Source organism: Epinephelus moara, chromosome 2, assembly GCF_006386435.1.
Source record: "Epinephelus moara isolate mb chromosome 2, YSFRI_EMoa_1.0, whole genome shotgun sequence".
In the NCBI taxonomy this organism is placed as follows: domain Eukaryota; kingdom Metazoa; phylum Chordata; class Actinopteri; order Perciformes; family Serranidae; genus Epinephelus; species Epinephelus moara.
Window position 1 is genome coordinate 21750376 of NC_065507.1, and position 13389 is coordinate 21763764.

At 43.9% G+C, this 13389-nt stretch overlaps 1 protein-coding gene across 2 annotated transcripts in view; it reads right to left on the reverse strand.

Annotated features, from left to right (window-relative positions):
• The window catches only part of arhgap35a (Rho GTPase activating protein 35a), a 70520-nt gene that overhangs the window by 50967 nt on the left and 6164 nt on the right, over positions 1 to 13389 (reverse strand). The window lies entirely within an intron of this gene.

The following is a 13389-nucleotide window of genomic DNA, read 5'->3' on the forward strand; positions in this document are numbered from 1 at the left end:
AGACCAGAATGCAGCAGCCCTCACATCCACTCAACACCACCATGATACCGGGCAGCACTGGAGGGGAGAGGTGTGTCACATAAGGAGGAGAGGCAGCAGGGAGGCAGAACAGGTTGAGGAGAACAAGCGTGAGCAGGACAATATTACCTAGTTTTGGCAGCTCATAAGCTTTAAAGGTAATTTTGATTCCAAAGGTTCGGTCTGTGTTTACATTTGCCTCATGGACAGAGTGAGGAGAATGAGTTTGACAGTACAAAAGGCCGTAACCACTCCAGGTAAAGACGAGGTGGGAAGGAGGGCTAAAGGAGGGCATGAGGGAGAGGCAGAAAGATAATGGGGTGAAGAAAATTCTCTGACAGGCCATCCCCACTGAGGCAGTGCATTCATGATGATGATGAAACCCAACAATGGTCAGCTGCAATCTCCTCCTGGACAGAGGATGAGCGTTTACAAACTAGCGTGCCAGCCGGCTCTTCGGCGAAGGAAAATAACTGCTGTTCGGCTTCAGGGAAAACTCAAAACACAACAAAGAAGCCGGTCCTGCAAGATGCCGAGATAGGAGAGATATGTAAACATGCCACAGCAACAACAGGGGGGCCACATCAAGAGCTGGTGTATAAACAAAGCCTATTGTAAGCTGGCAAAAGGTTGGAATCACTCAACCACCTACAAGATAAAATATTCATACACATGGCCAGGGCACAGATTTGTCCCATGGTGGGATTAGGGAAGCAAGTGTGTTACTGACAGGAGAAACTTATCCTCGTCTTACTGCCAGAGGAAGAAGGAAGGCTTAAGAACAAGGGCAGGGAAGACTGGAAGCAGAACTGCTGCAGAAATGGAAATGTGCTAACAGAGCGCAGACTCTGCCAAGCAACTTGTTGTAACACTCACCACTTCCCCCGGGTTCTCAGTCTGGCTTCAACCTTTTGAATTCTGATCACAGCAGCCATTAGTCCCTCACCTCAGAAAGCCCTCATTATATTGTTTTCGTTTTATGTGCCTTTGCTCCTGTGGAACTTTATCACAGGACTGTGGCTCGACTTCTGTGTCGAGTGAACGTTGAAAACACAGATGAGACAAAAGGTGTTCTTTAAACTGTTTTTAAAATGTATTATTTATGAGCATGTATCTGGATAACATTATAATTTTTTCAGAGTTTGAGTCTCCTGACTCTCAAGCTGCAGAATAAACTGCCAAACGACTTTTCTCTCATCTTGACTTTTGGTTGCCATGAGGAACCTGGTCTGCGAAGGCACAGCAAAGTAAAACTAACTGCTAGGTAAAGAGAAATCAGCCAACAGAGTATAGAATATAAAGTGCAGGCGTTAAAGGAATAGTGGGACACTTTGCATAATCACTTCTTCATGCCCGAGAGTTAGATGAAAAGACTGATACCTATTCTACAAAATTAATTCAGTGGTTTTACCGGGAGGTTATGTCTAGGATTATACCTTCGCTGAGTGCTGTGACTTCCTGTGATCTTGTCGTCATTGTGAGATTACCAGACAACCAGTAGAGACTCGAGGAAGTCACTGCTCAGTGCTTTGACCCACCATACAAACACGAATATGAGTGATGACGTGTTAACTTTTGACAGAGCCAGGCTAGCTGATTCAGGTCTCCAGTCCTTGTGCTAAACTAAGCTAACATCTGATGGCTGTAACCTCATGTTTAACAGGCAGATATAAGAGTTGTGCAAATTTTCTCATCTAAGGGTGCTTTTAGACCTACAGGGACTAATTTTGTTACAAAGATGCATAATTGCCTAGAGTTGGTTCGTGCTCTCACGGCAGCATTTACAAGCAGACCAGATGAGATGCCTTGTGTGAGAAAGCTGCTCTTGATTGGTCAGAATTTCCATGCGGGAAAAATCCAGGAAGTAAACAAAACGTTGAAGAAGAGTACACTTGTAAGATAAATGTGACACTTTCTAATGTCACAGTGGAGGGACAACTACATGGGTTGATTTAACCCTATGGGCCCTAGGCGTTTTTGGGGTATTTTTACTGCCTTTACTTTTAAGCTCATCTTTACTTTTAAGCTCATATCACAATCATTATAAAGGCTACATACACATGCTATATCTTGTTTTTTTTCTTTCAGGACAATCTGGGCTAACCAGATTTGCCATCATTCCATGTCCTTCTATGTGCCTGTATTTTATATTAATTTTTATATCAATGAAAAAAAACCAAATCCGTGTGACTAAATTCTTACATTTTTCCATGTATCTCAGCATAGCAAGTTGGAAGTTGACATATTCTGCCATATATGAAGAGGGGGGACTCTCTGGAATCTGGGAATATAAGAACCATGATGCTGGGACATTCTGTCACTTCACAGCTGTCCAAAACATGTGGTTTGTGCCANGGAGATATTTGCATCTTGAAAGCTGGACTACAAATGTGGATAGACAGGGAGACACACACGCAAGCCTAAGACGTGGTAAGATACGACATTCCTCACTATATGAAGTGACTGATAACAAGATGGATTGTAAAGAAATTCGTCAGGTTTTTATTTTGTAGACAATCAATCCTGACTCATGTGATATGCATGGTATTTCTGTGCGACCCTGCATTCGTGAGTAATCCATCTAAGAGTAATGTGTGTGCAAAGCTGCATGAAAGCTCTGTTATTCATGATTTTAGTGTAAATTTATCTTTTTTTTCGCTGTGAAAACATTGGACTACCGACAAGTGGTAGTCCTGGTGGTCTTGTTGGAAAGCTACGATTCCGCTGTTTCACGTGATATGCGTGGCTTCTCGCTATGACGCACGGTCACAGAGAAAATCAATAGAGAAGAACAGGTGTGAATTTGGACGCACTATGCGTCATTCGGGCCCATAGGGTTAAGCACTTGCCTTGTTCATTTTAGTCAAACCATACAGTTTGAAAACAAGGCGCGGCTCCAGAAAGCAGAAGAAAACAATGTTTTGATGCATTGGATGTGCTGAATGTGCATATTAAGGCAGCACAGGAGGAGGCACACATTAATAATCCTCCAGGACTGTAACATGCTCATGTTTAACCCAAACAATGTGTCATGTGACTGCAGTTGGTTCAGATCCAGGTCGGAACACGGTCTCACCACAAACGAACCGCATCAGAGTTCAGTTGTCACCGGACCAAGACCACCTCGTCAAGAAGGTCTCGGACCAGTTGTTTTGGTGCGCACCAGAGTGCTATTGCTGTGTTCACAACTGCACAAACGAACTGCACTTAGGGGGGGGGGGGCAAACAGAGTAAACTATGGGTACAGTTCAACATGTTTTGTAAAATGATTGTAATATTACTCATGCATCTCATACTGATGTACGCTTACATCAGTCTAAGTCTGTTTCTGGGGTTCTATGTGCATCACTTGTTCTGATGATTTCACTGCTCTGCAGAAACAATCATACTGCAAACTGTCATTACATGTTTGAAGGTTGTAATGGAGACAGGACAGAAGGTCTGCGTGTGATGCAAGACATTAGTGGTGTTAAAAGGAAAGAGTGGGATGGTAAGGAGGAAGAGAGGGCAGAGTGTGCTGCGAGATCGTGATGGTAGGCAGCAGAGAGGAGACCGTAGTGATGAGACCGAGAGGCGCGAATGATGGTGTGGAGTGGAGGAGAGTGTGATGGTAGGATGGGATTTGAGTCTTTTAACTTCATTAGTTCCGCCTCAGTCTGGGGTCTGTAGATTATGTCTAATTAAGCAGCTTAACATGGCTTAAAAAGCACCACACAGAAAGCACAAGAGCCTTATCTGTCAACCTGCTCAAACGATTCTCCGCTTCTCCCTTTCTTCCCGTGGCAGGCTAACATAAATTCCCTTTGCATGGCCTTTATGCTAGAGAGATTAGAGGCTCTGACATCGGCGCGAGCTGGATAGCTAGCAGCCGCAGCGATAGCAGTGTGGGCTGTGGATAGAGAGAGGAGGAGAGAGCATGTGTGGCGAGCAGTGGGGAGGCAGAGGGGCAGGCAGATGCTTCCTCTCAGACTGCAGGGGGAGAGAGTCGATAAAGAAGGGTGGGGCTCACCAAACCAGTGCTCCTGTCATTCTGATCAGTATTGGTACACCAGCTCGAGTTTGGGTCTACAGTTTGCTCATTATCACAGAGTGTAACAACACATCACCAACCAGGCAGTAGCATTAACACCAGTGTGGTCCAGGTAACAATCTTAAATTACAGGCAACTTGTTGAACACATGCAGAAACCAGAGAAGCATAATTGAGTGGGTTAACATGCACACTTGCACTCCAGTTATAATCAGGCTATGGTAGTATTCTATGTGTTGCGCATGTAAGAGTCATGACATGACATGGGGCGGCTGTGGCTCAGAGGTAGAGCGGGTCGTCCACCAATCGAAAGATCAGTGGTTCGATCCCGGGCTTCTCCAGGCTGCATGTCGAAGTATCCTTGAGCAAGATACTGAACCCCAAATTGCTCCCGATGGCTGTTCCATCGGTGTGTGAGTGTGTTAAAAACTGAGTAGCAGGTGGCACCTTGTACGGTAGCCTCGGCCACCAGTGTATGAATGTGTGTGTGAATGGGTGAATGTGACTCGTAGTGTAAAAAGTGCTTTGAGTGGTCACTAGATGACTAGAAAGGCGCTATACAAATGCAGGTCCATTTACCATTTACCATAACAAGCTGACAGTTGGTCAGTGGTCAATGTCGCGCTATTGGTTAGTGTCTGTCACCCTAGTTCTTGCAGCGTGTCCTACACTGTTGGAAATAGTTGGCTGTCGTTGCCTGTTTTTAGGCCTGTCTGTGAGAGAAATCATTCTCATTGGTGGTTCAGCTCAGGGCACGATAAGTGAAACGGAAGTGAGGAAAGCAAACAACTAAAGTCGAGAAGGAGTGAGATCAGAACAATCTTGTTGTTTGCTATATTGAGAGTATTTTCATGGCTTTGCCTTTGCACCAGACAGCCTGTTTTGACAGGAAAGCAATTTACAGCTTCATTTCCCTTTCTATGCTCCCATCAAAACCACCAGACTCCATTGACAAAAACAGTAATTTTAGCACACTGAGTACAGAAGCTGCTGGTCTACCGCTGCTTCGATCAGCTAGTTCCTTTGTGTTATTGTGTGACTTAGGCTAATCTAAACTAACCTTTTTAATAACAAATTCACACAATCACACAAACAAAATAACTGATGGAGGCAGTGGTAGACCAGCAGCTGCTGTGTTTAGCAATGTTAAATCACTGTTTTTCTCAATGGAGTCTGGCTTTGAAGAGAGCGCTGTCAGAGCTTCATTTTAAAGTTGGAAATCACTGTCTGACATTAAGGTGATGCAGTGAAAATGCTCTCAATATAGCGTACATTTAAACTGACAGTGATTTTTTTAGGTGGGACTTTTTTAAGGGGGGATAAAATATGTTTTGTTGCTGACCCCTCCAGAGCAGCTGATTGCTTAGCATCTCCAAACATGGGGCGTGCTGACTGACATCTACTGTATGTAATATACAGTCTATGAATAAGTTCCCCATACAACCCACCTCCAAAAAAACGGAACTTTCCCTTTAACATCATATCCTGGTTTCAGTAACCCAGATAAGAAGCCTGGATATGCAAACTGCAGTACTCTGATAGAAACAGAGTTACTGTTATACACTGTTTCTGACTGCTGTCATGTGCACAGGCAGGCACGTCTTCTCATTATGTAGTGTGTGTTATGATGTCATGTATGAAACTTTTTAGCAAAAATGCCAAAAGTTCACTTCTTGCAGCTTCTCAAATGTAAAGATTTTCCTTTTTTAGGCTTCTACAATTATAAATTGAGGACATCTAGGGGTTTTTTTTACCATTGGATGGACAAAATAAGAAATGTAATATGACAACTTGGGTTCTGGAACATTGTGATCGGCATGCTTCACTGTTTTATAGACCAAACGATTATCAAATTGATCAAGAAAAATGGGATCTGTGGATTAATCGATCATGAAAACAAGTGTTAGTTGCAGCCCTAATGATGATTTACACACTGAATGAAGCCAGACATCTGAGATGCGAAAGGTAAACTGTTAAGCTCATCTTCCATTTCACTGGTGACACAGCAGAATGGTAAATGCAGCAGCTGTATACAGACAGCAAGAAGCCAATAGGGTTAATCCTAAACTTCTGAGTCATAAAGGAAAACAAAAGCTGAAATATTATCATGCGTCAGACAATAAGACACCTGGATCATGTTATAATCTGTACACAGGGATACAAATAACAAGGCTTCTGTTCCTTGTAAATATGTTATCTCGAACAGGATCAAAACCAGCATCTGAGTCAAAACTGGGATAGTGCCCTGCATGTAAACATACTCATTAGAAAAACGGTTACAACAACAACCTTCACCAAACAGATATTTCTGCTGGGTTGGGTTTCTGCAAATCTTGTTCGGTGAGAGGCCTCATCACAACATCACGGCAATAAAACACACTCTTTAAAAGGAAAACTACGTGTGTGTGGCCTCTCTGCTTCTTCCGATACACCACCTGTTAATTATCGAGCTGGAGTATCGCTGTGGCAACAGCAGCATTGTGTGACATCGGACACGCCTGGCCGCCATATGTCATCCCAGAGCGACTTGTTTTATGTGATTGAGGAGGAACTGGAGGTAGCTGACAAAACACAGGCGGTCACTCGCTGCGAGTTCGGCGCCATTTGGCTTTCCATGCCAGGCAACATTCCCCACCTCGGGCTCGCAGGTAGACAAATACAGTCCCTTGTTTTTCAGCCTCTATAGGTATCTCGCTCCCTCATCTTCTTTATACCTGCCTCGGTTAAGTTATATCTTTTTGTGACGCAGGTATGCAAACATAAAACCACATGCAAAAAACAAATACCTCTAATCCACAAGCACTGTTTTCCAGCTACTGAGGCAGGATGTGCAGTATTATCTCTTGTGTTGTGTCAGACTGGGCAAGGTAAGATGGCTGCCCTCAAAACTGGTCCGTCTTGTTAAGATACACATACACACAAACACACTAACTGTAATATGCTGATGACGTACGAGTAGCCTTACAGCACAATCCACAGAGCGTCTCTTTCTGACATTCACTCCAGGTGCTTGGTCCCTGGGCAGAAACAATCACATTCACTGCAGACACACACATACCTGCACAACATGGGGTATTTACATGACAGGAAAATAACAAAAGACATAATGAATGGAAAGAAGGAGATGGAGAAGTAGGGGCCAGCAGCTACAAAGAGACGAAGAGGGGCGCAAGGTAGCGATGAGGAGATAAAGTCAAGGCTTGACTGATGTAGTGAAGAGAAAGACTTGGAGAGGAGAGAGAGATGAAGAGAGAGCTGCTATCTGATAGAAGGGATTTGCCCTTCCCTGGAACAGTAATTTACTAAAGCCATTCTACAGAGGCCCATCAGTGGCGATCTGCTGGCAGATTAGACGACGAAACCTCATCCCTCGCTTTCCCCTCCAGCCAATCAGCGCTGGGCAGTGAGCACAGGGCAGAGGATGACGGGAGGACACGGGAGGGGAGGGGCAAAATTTCCTGCCTCTGTCTGTTGAATTTGGGGAGGCCACATACACAAACATAGTCACACACACGTGCGCAGAATACATACAGGAGATTGGATTGGAGTCGGAGCTATTACTGTTGCATTTTCCCACCCTCAGGATACAGCAGCTAACACTGCTTGGTTGCAAGAGCTGGGGATTTGTCATTTATAATCAGTTTTCTGCTCTTGTTTCCTCCGCGCTCGCTTGTGCTTTTTGCAGTTTGTATCCTGCCCCGAAGGCCCTCGCAGCATTCCTCTGTTGTGTCGGTCCAGTCACTCTCCCCTTCTCCTTCCTTCCTCCCTCCCTCTCCCTGTGTCTGTGTCTGCCTCCTCCCCATCCCTCTCTCCATCTCCCTCTCTACATGCACTGCAGAGGCCCGTCAAGTGTGCCCCAGCTGTGCAAGCAGTAGGAGCTGTTTACCATGGTACATCATCAGGGAGCCCCGGGAGCACCGCCCCAACGCGCTTGCGGAACTCTCACAACAGCGTTTCGCACATGATGTTAAACATTATAGACCCTCTGAACAAGTCAACGACCCAGCGTGCACTAAAACAACCTTTGCTGGCGAACTCTTACAGCATGAAAGCAAAATTCAACTTATCTTTTCCTTGACGACCTTGTAGCAAAAACAAGGAAATTCTGGGGTAGAAAAGTAGAAAATACTACAGCATCACAACTTAAATTCACATCTGTTGGCCTTGTGGCGAACAAAATGGTTCCAGTAACATTTAGATACACACATACACACTCACACTCATAGAAAAGCTCTTCTTGGTGACACAGACCCATCCATCGACATCCTGCGTCTCCCTCTTTAGCGCAGACATGTGAAAAAACAAACAAAGTAGAACAACAGCAAGCTGTTCCTTCCCTCTCTGCCACCACCACTTCCCGTCTTCCCCTCTAGAGCTGCTGCCCAACCTCACGAGACCCCGGAGGACTCCCAGATCCCCTAAGGACAGGACTGACATCACCCACCCATGTCTCCTGTCAACTATGACCTCTGGAGGGAGGAGGGAGAGGAAGAGAGGAAAAAGCAAAGCCCTAGATGTAAGCTCCGCTCTGTGGTCTAAAAGCAGCACGTGAATAGTCTCAGAGTTTCCTAGAATCTGATCCACTATGACCAAACACTGTGAGACTCGGGACAGAGAGGGGATATATTTACATAGTTGTGGAGCAAAAACTGAAATATTGTGGATGGGAGTCTCTGTAATATATGAGCGTGTTGAAACAGTATTTGCTTAAGGTCTCACAATAAGTGTGTTCATGTATAAAATACCTTGAACTGTGGTTCAAGGGCAGGTTAAACTAGTCTCGGGCACTTGTTTGGCTCGTTCTTCCAAACAGCACACAAACAAGAAGTGCCCTGCAATCAAAACAGCATGACTCAAATGATCCAGCATGTTTATGGCAACACCTAAGCTGATGGCCCCGATATACTTTTGTTAATAAAGTCGTGCTGCTCCGAATCACTCCTCTCTGACTTCTCACTTCTGACACGTGCATACATTCTAGCACAATATATACATAGCATGTGGTGGAAATAATGGAAGCACTGACGTCCCTGTAATGACAGCTTTTGTGTCGTTTCTGGCAGAAGTTTGACAGGAAACTCATAAAAGCAAGGTAATTGCCAATTACTGTTATCACCGTGATTCTGAATGTTTCCAAGATTACGATGACAGTGGAGGAACACAATTTCAATCACATGTCCCAGACATGAGCAGAATCATGCCTAGCTTTGTTTAAAATCAGATACTATAAGTTACATTGTGCATTTCACTGACATGCTGTTATGGCTGAGATAAAGCATGACCTTAGTACTCACAGACAATACTTTAGAAGAGAAGTAGAATGGATTTCCACTTATCAAATCAAACAACTAATTCGTCTCAAGCAGCTTTAATCACTAATTGTCGATTGTGCTTATTGGCGGTGGTTGTATTTAAAGCTTCGTGGAGGAAGTGGAGACGTAATAACCACTCTGATTGGACTAAAGATTTGTTGGCTCGAATACTAGGAGGCTACGAATGCCATTAGCATTAGTTCACGTGTTCCAAAATGGGTAAAGCTGCTACATGCTGGATAAACTCTTGTTTTGGTTCTATCTATTTGCTACTGTGGTTAAAGGGGAAAAATCCAGGCTGGGGATTCAAGTATTACTGGTGTAAAAGCACATCCATTCTCTAATAAATCCCTTTTGCATAATGTATCTTAGATTATGAAATGTTTGGCTACAGTCCTGACATCAAATTTAGCATGCACGTGATCTCAAGCAAGGATAAATTCCAAACACAATACCACGATGTCTCCGAGCTTGTTTTAACCGACGTTCCTGATTGTTCAAAGATATTTCTTCTCATTGACCTGATATGATCAACAGCTGAGAACAAAAGAAATTCTTCATCAGCATTTTACCACAATCGCTGCAGGATGAATACACCATTAGTCATTCAGAGTCATTAGTGACAAACTACTTTGCCTTTTAGGAGTAACTGCATGACTGGAAACATAACCGTCTGCATCAATAAACAGTGTCTGGACAGTTTCCACCTGGATCAAATGGTCAACTTCAGTACCATTGAACAATATAATATGGCACTATACCTGTATACTAATACAATATATAAACAATACAGCAAAAACTTCAGTAAATCTATTTTATTTAGTGTCATTCTGATTCATTTTTAAAGGGGAACTCTGCCATTTTTAAATGCTTAAGTCAATTTACTTGTCATTAGCAGTGCTACACAGCCTGTAAAAACAGTTGTTGGCTTTGGTGGACCTTTTGCTGCATTCCATTTGCCTTTAAGTTGGAGGTCCGAGCTGGGAATGACGCCACACCTGGGTTGACTGTGTGCCAGTGTAACATGTCGGAAAACCAAAATATTGATCACAACATTAGCTTTAGCCATTGTTAGCAATACCAGTTGATAAACAGTGCATTACATTGTATGCAATGAGCAACAGTAGTGTGTGTACGACTTATTCAATGACACACAAATGAGACAGAAGTGCTAATTAACAGTATATGACTACAGCTTTCACTACTGTCGGTGCGCAGAGCAGCCATATTGGATTTTGAAGTCGGGGCTGGTGAGGTTCCTCCTACGTTCTGAGTTGGAAAACTGACTTCAAGGACTGACTGGAAACTCAGAAATTCCAACTTCACAGTGCAAACAGAATGCACCATTGGACACTAATGAGTTTTATTATCAGAAATTTAGTATCCAGTGTTCATGGGAGCTTGACCTTTACTGGAGACAAGAAAATCAGTATCTCTGTTGCACAATTCTGAACATTCTGTTTTAAATCTGTTTCTCAAAGTCCCCTGAATTCATGGAACTGATTAAAGAAATAGTTGGAATACAACTTTAATGAATGGGAATCATTTTCTCATTACTGGAGTAGGTAAGTTTGACATTTGACATTTCATTTTTAAAGATCACGTATACCTGTGCAAATAGCAGAATTCAAATGTTAATCCAAATGTAAAGAGGGAAATGCAGCCCCCCCTCTTTGCTCCTCACTGTCCCCACCTAAGTGGTCCCAAAACTGGCACTACAGTGGAGACAAGGTCTGACATGTAACACCTTGATATTCATGTTTCACCAAAGATTAGTCCAGCTGAGCTTCACCTCTCTCCATCTCATTTTCTTTCTGGCAGTCACGTAGATTTAAGCTACAACAGGCCCTGCTCGTCCTGACCTGACAAACTGCATTCTCAACGACCTTTTCCCTCATTGGGCAAAAAGGTCTGCATTCTCTTCTCTCCGATGACTGTGACTAATACAAGCTGTGGTGTGGTGAGGCTGTCCTCTCCCCGAACAACCCTCAAACGAAAAACAACTCCTAGAAATGTTTACATTCTTCACCCATGCTTCCCTTACTTTTATCTTCAAAACTTGGGACATACATGGAAGTCAGCAAAGCAACAAAGGAAGAGGCAGGACTCATGCAGAGTCAGGTTTGTGAACCAACAATGATGCATTCAAAGTATCATTAGAAACAGAAACATCAGCAGAAACTATTGTGAGACTGTGTTCATTCGGAAACATTTAACTATCTTACATTATGTGACTCGTGAGCAGTAACTTCAACACAGAATCTCACACTTCTGCTGTGTTAGGCACAGTGTGACCTCGACTGTGCTTTCAGTTTATTCAGTGTAAAGCTGACTGCAACAGAGAAACTCTCTGCGACTTTCTTCTTTCTGCACAACACTGTGTAATTCATCCGATCCAAAATAATACTAAACTATGAAATACACTTTTAGAGTTAAAAAGCAACACTTGTGAGCAATGGCTGTCGAATTGAGACACATTTCTCCAGCCCCCAATGAGAATGTTACAAAATGGTGGATCCTCAGGAGCTGCTGGATCACTGCAACAGGAAATGAACTCTGACATAAGAGCTATGGACCTTGGGGCCCCAACTGCATCCTGGGAAATTATGGCACTGAGAAGAGAAATGACCCATGTCACCCCCATGAAAACCCAACTCAGAGCTAAATCTATTTACAGTCCCCTAAAATGGCACACTGTGTATATATATCTTTATAGCATTCACAGCAGCCTTTTCTAATTGCGTCTTGATCCAAGCATTCAAGGTGATTCATCGCTGACAGTATTTATTTTGCACAAACAAATGTGCTGTTTGCCCAACAACAGTAACAATCAGAGTATCAAGGTCAAAACCAGGCCAACACAGAGACTGGCGGGCTGGCGGAAATTTTGGTCTGCCTTTCTTTCATGCAGATGGACCAACCAGCACCACAATAAAGACAGCCAACAAGAGAAAGAAAAGGGAGGAGGGGCAGTAGAGGCAGAGAATGACAGTGCTATCATCCTAAGATAGAAGTACCTCTTGGCTCAGGCTGCTTTGGGTGTGCCTCCTCTATCAGTTAAATCCATCTTTCCCTCTGACGCCGCCGTTAGTCGCTGCTCTCTGTTTTATACCCGTTTTCCAAGCCGTGAGACAATAGCATGGACATCATTAGCTAAGTGGTGGCTGGATGACAGGCTGTGGCGCTGCGATCGATAACGGCAGGCCAAGCCATCCGCAGGCTGAGCAGTGCTTACTCATCAGCCCTGGGCTTGCATGAGACCTAGCTAGGGCCAGAAACTGGGACCGGGCCAGATAAGGGATGTGGAGGTGTCGGGGGCTCGCTGCCTGTGATAACAAATGGCTATGAACAGCCACCTTATCTTCTCACCTTAAAGAGGATATGATGTCCACTGTCACACAGCTGCCTAACGCCCAGAACCACTCTGACAGTTATGTTATGAGGGTGAGGAGGGGTCAGCCACTGCTGGTTACGCTGTGTACTCCTGTATGTGTGTGTGTAGAGAAGTGTACATACTTTTTCAGACCGGGGTGTCCTTATGGGTGCAAAAAAAAAAACAGTTAGCCATTTCCTATGCTAATTTCCAAACTGTCAAAGTTGAGTTGCATCAACCATGAATATTAAACAATAACAGCCACGTAATGATTTGCAAATGTTGAAATGCCTGGGGCAAGCTCCAAGTTAAGAATACCTAATCATTGTAATAAAAAAAAGTAAAAAGTTCCTTGTCAAAATACGAGGGTTTTGTGTGACCCTGTATGTGTGGGAGAGAGACCATGTCGGCACATGTTCACTGGGGAGATGCCACAGGCCACCACAGTGGTGGCCAGATTCCCCTGAAGTGGCATCTGAGACAAACATCTAGTGACAAGGTTGTGCCCTTCCTGTGTCCTTAACCACAGCTGACAATAACATTGCACTGCGCTCCAAGGACAGAAAATTTGAGGGATGGAGGGAGCCATGAGAACAGAAGTAAACAGATATATGCGGCGACAATGCGAAAAAAGACAAAGAGGAAAAAGAAGCACAG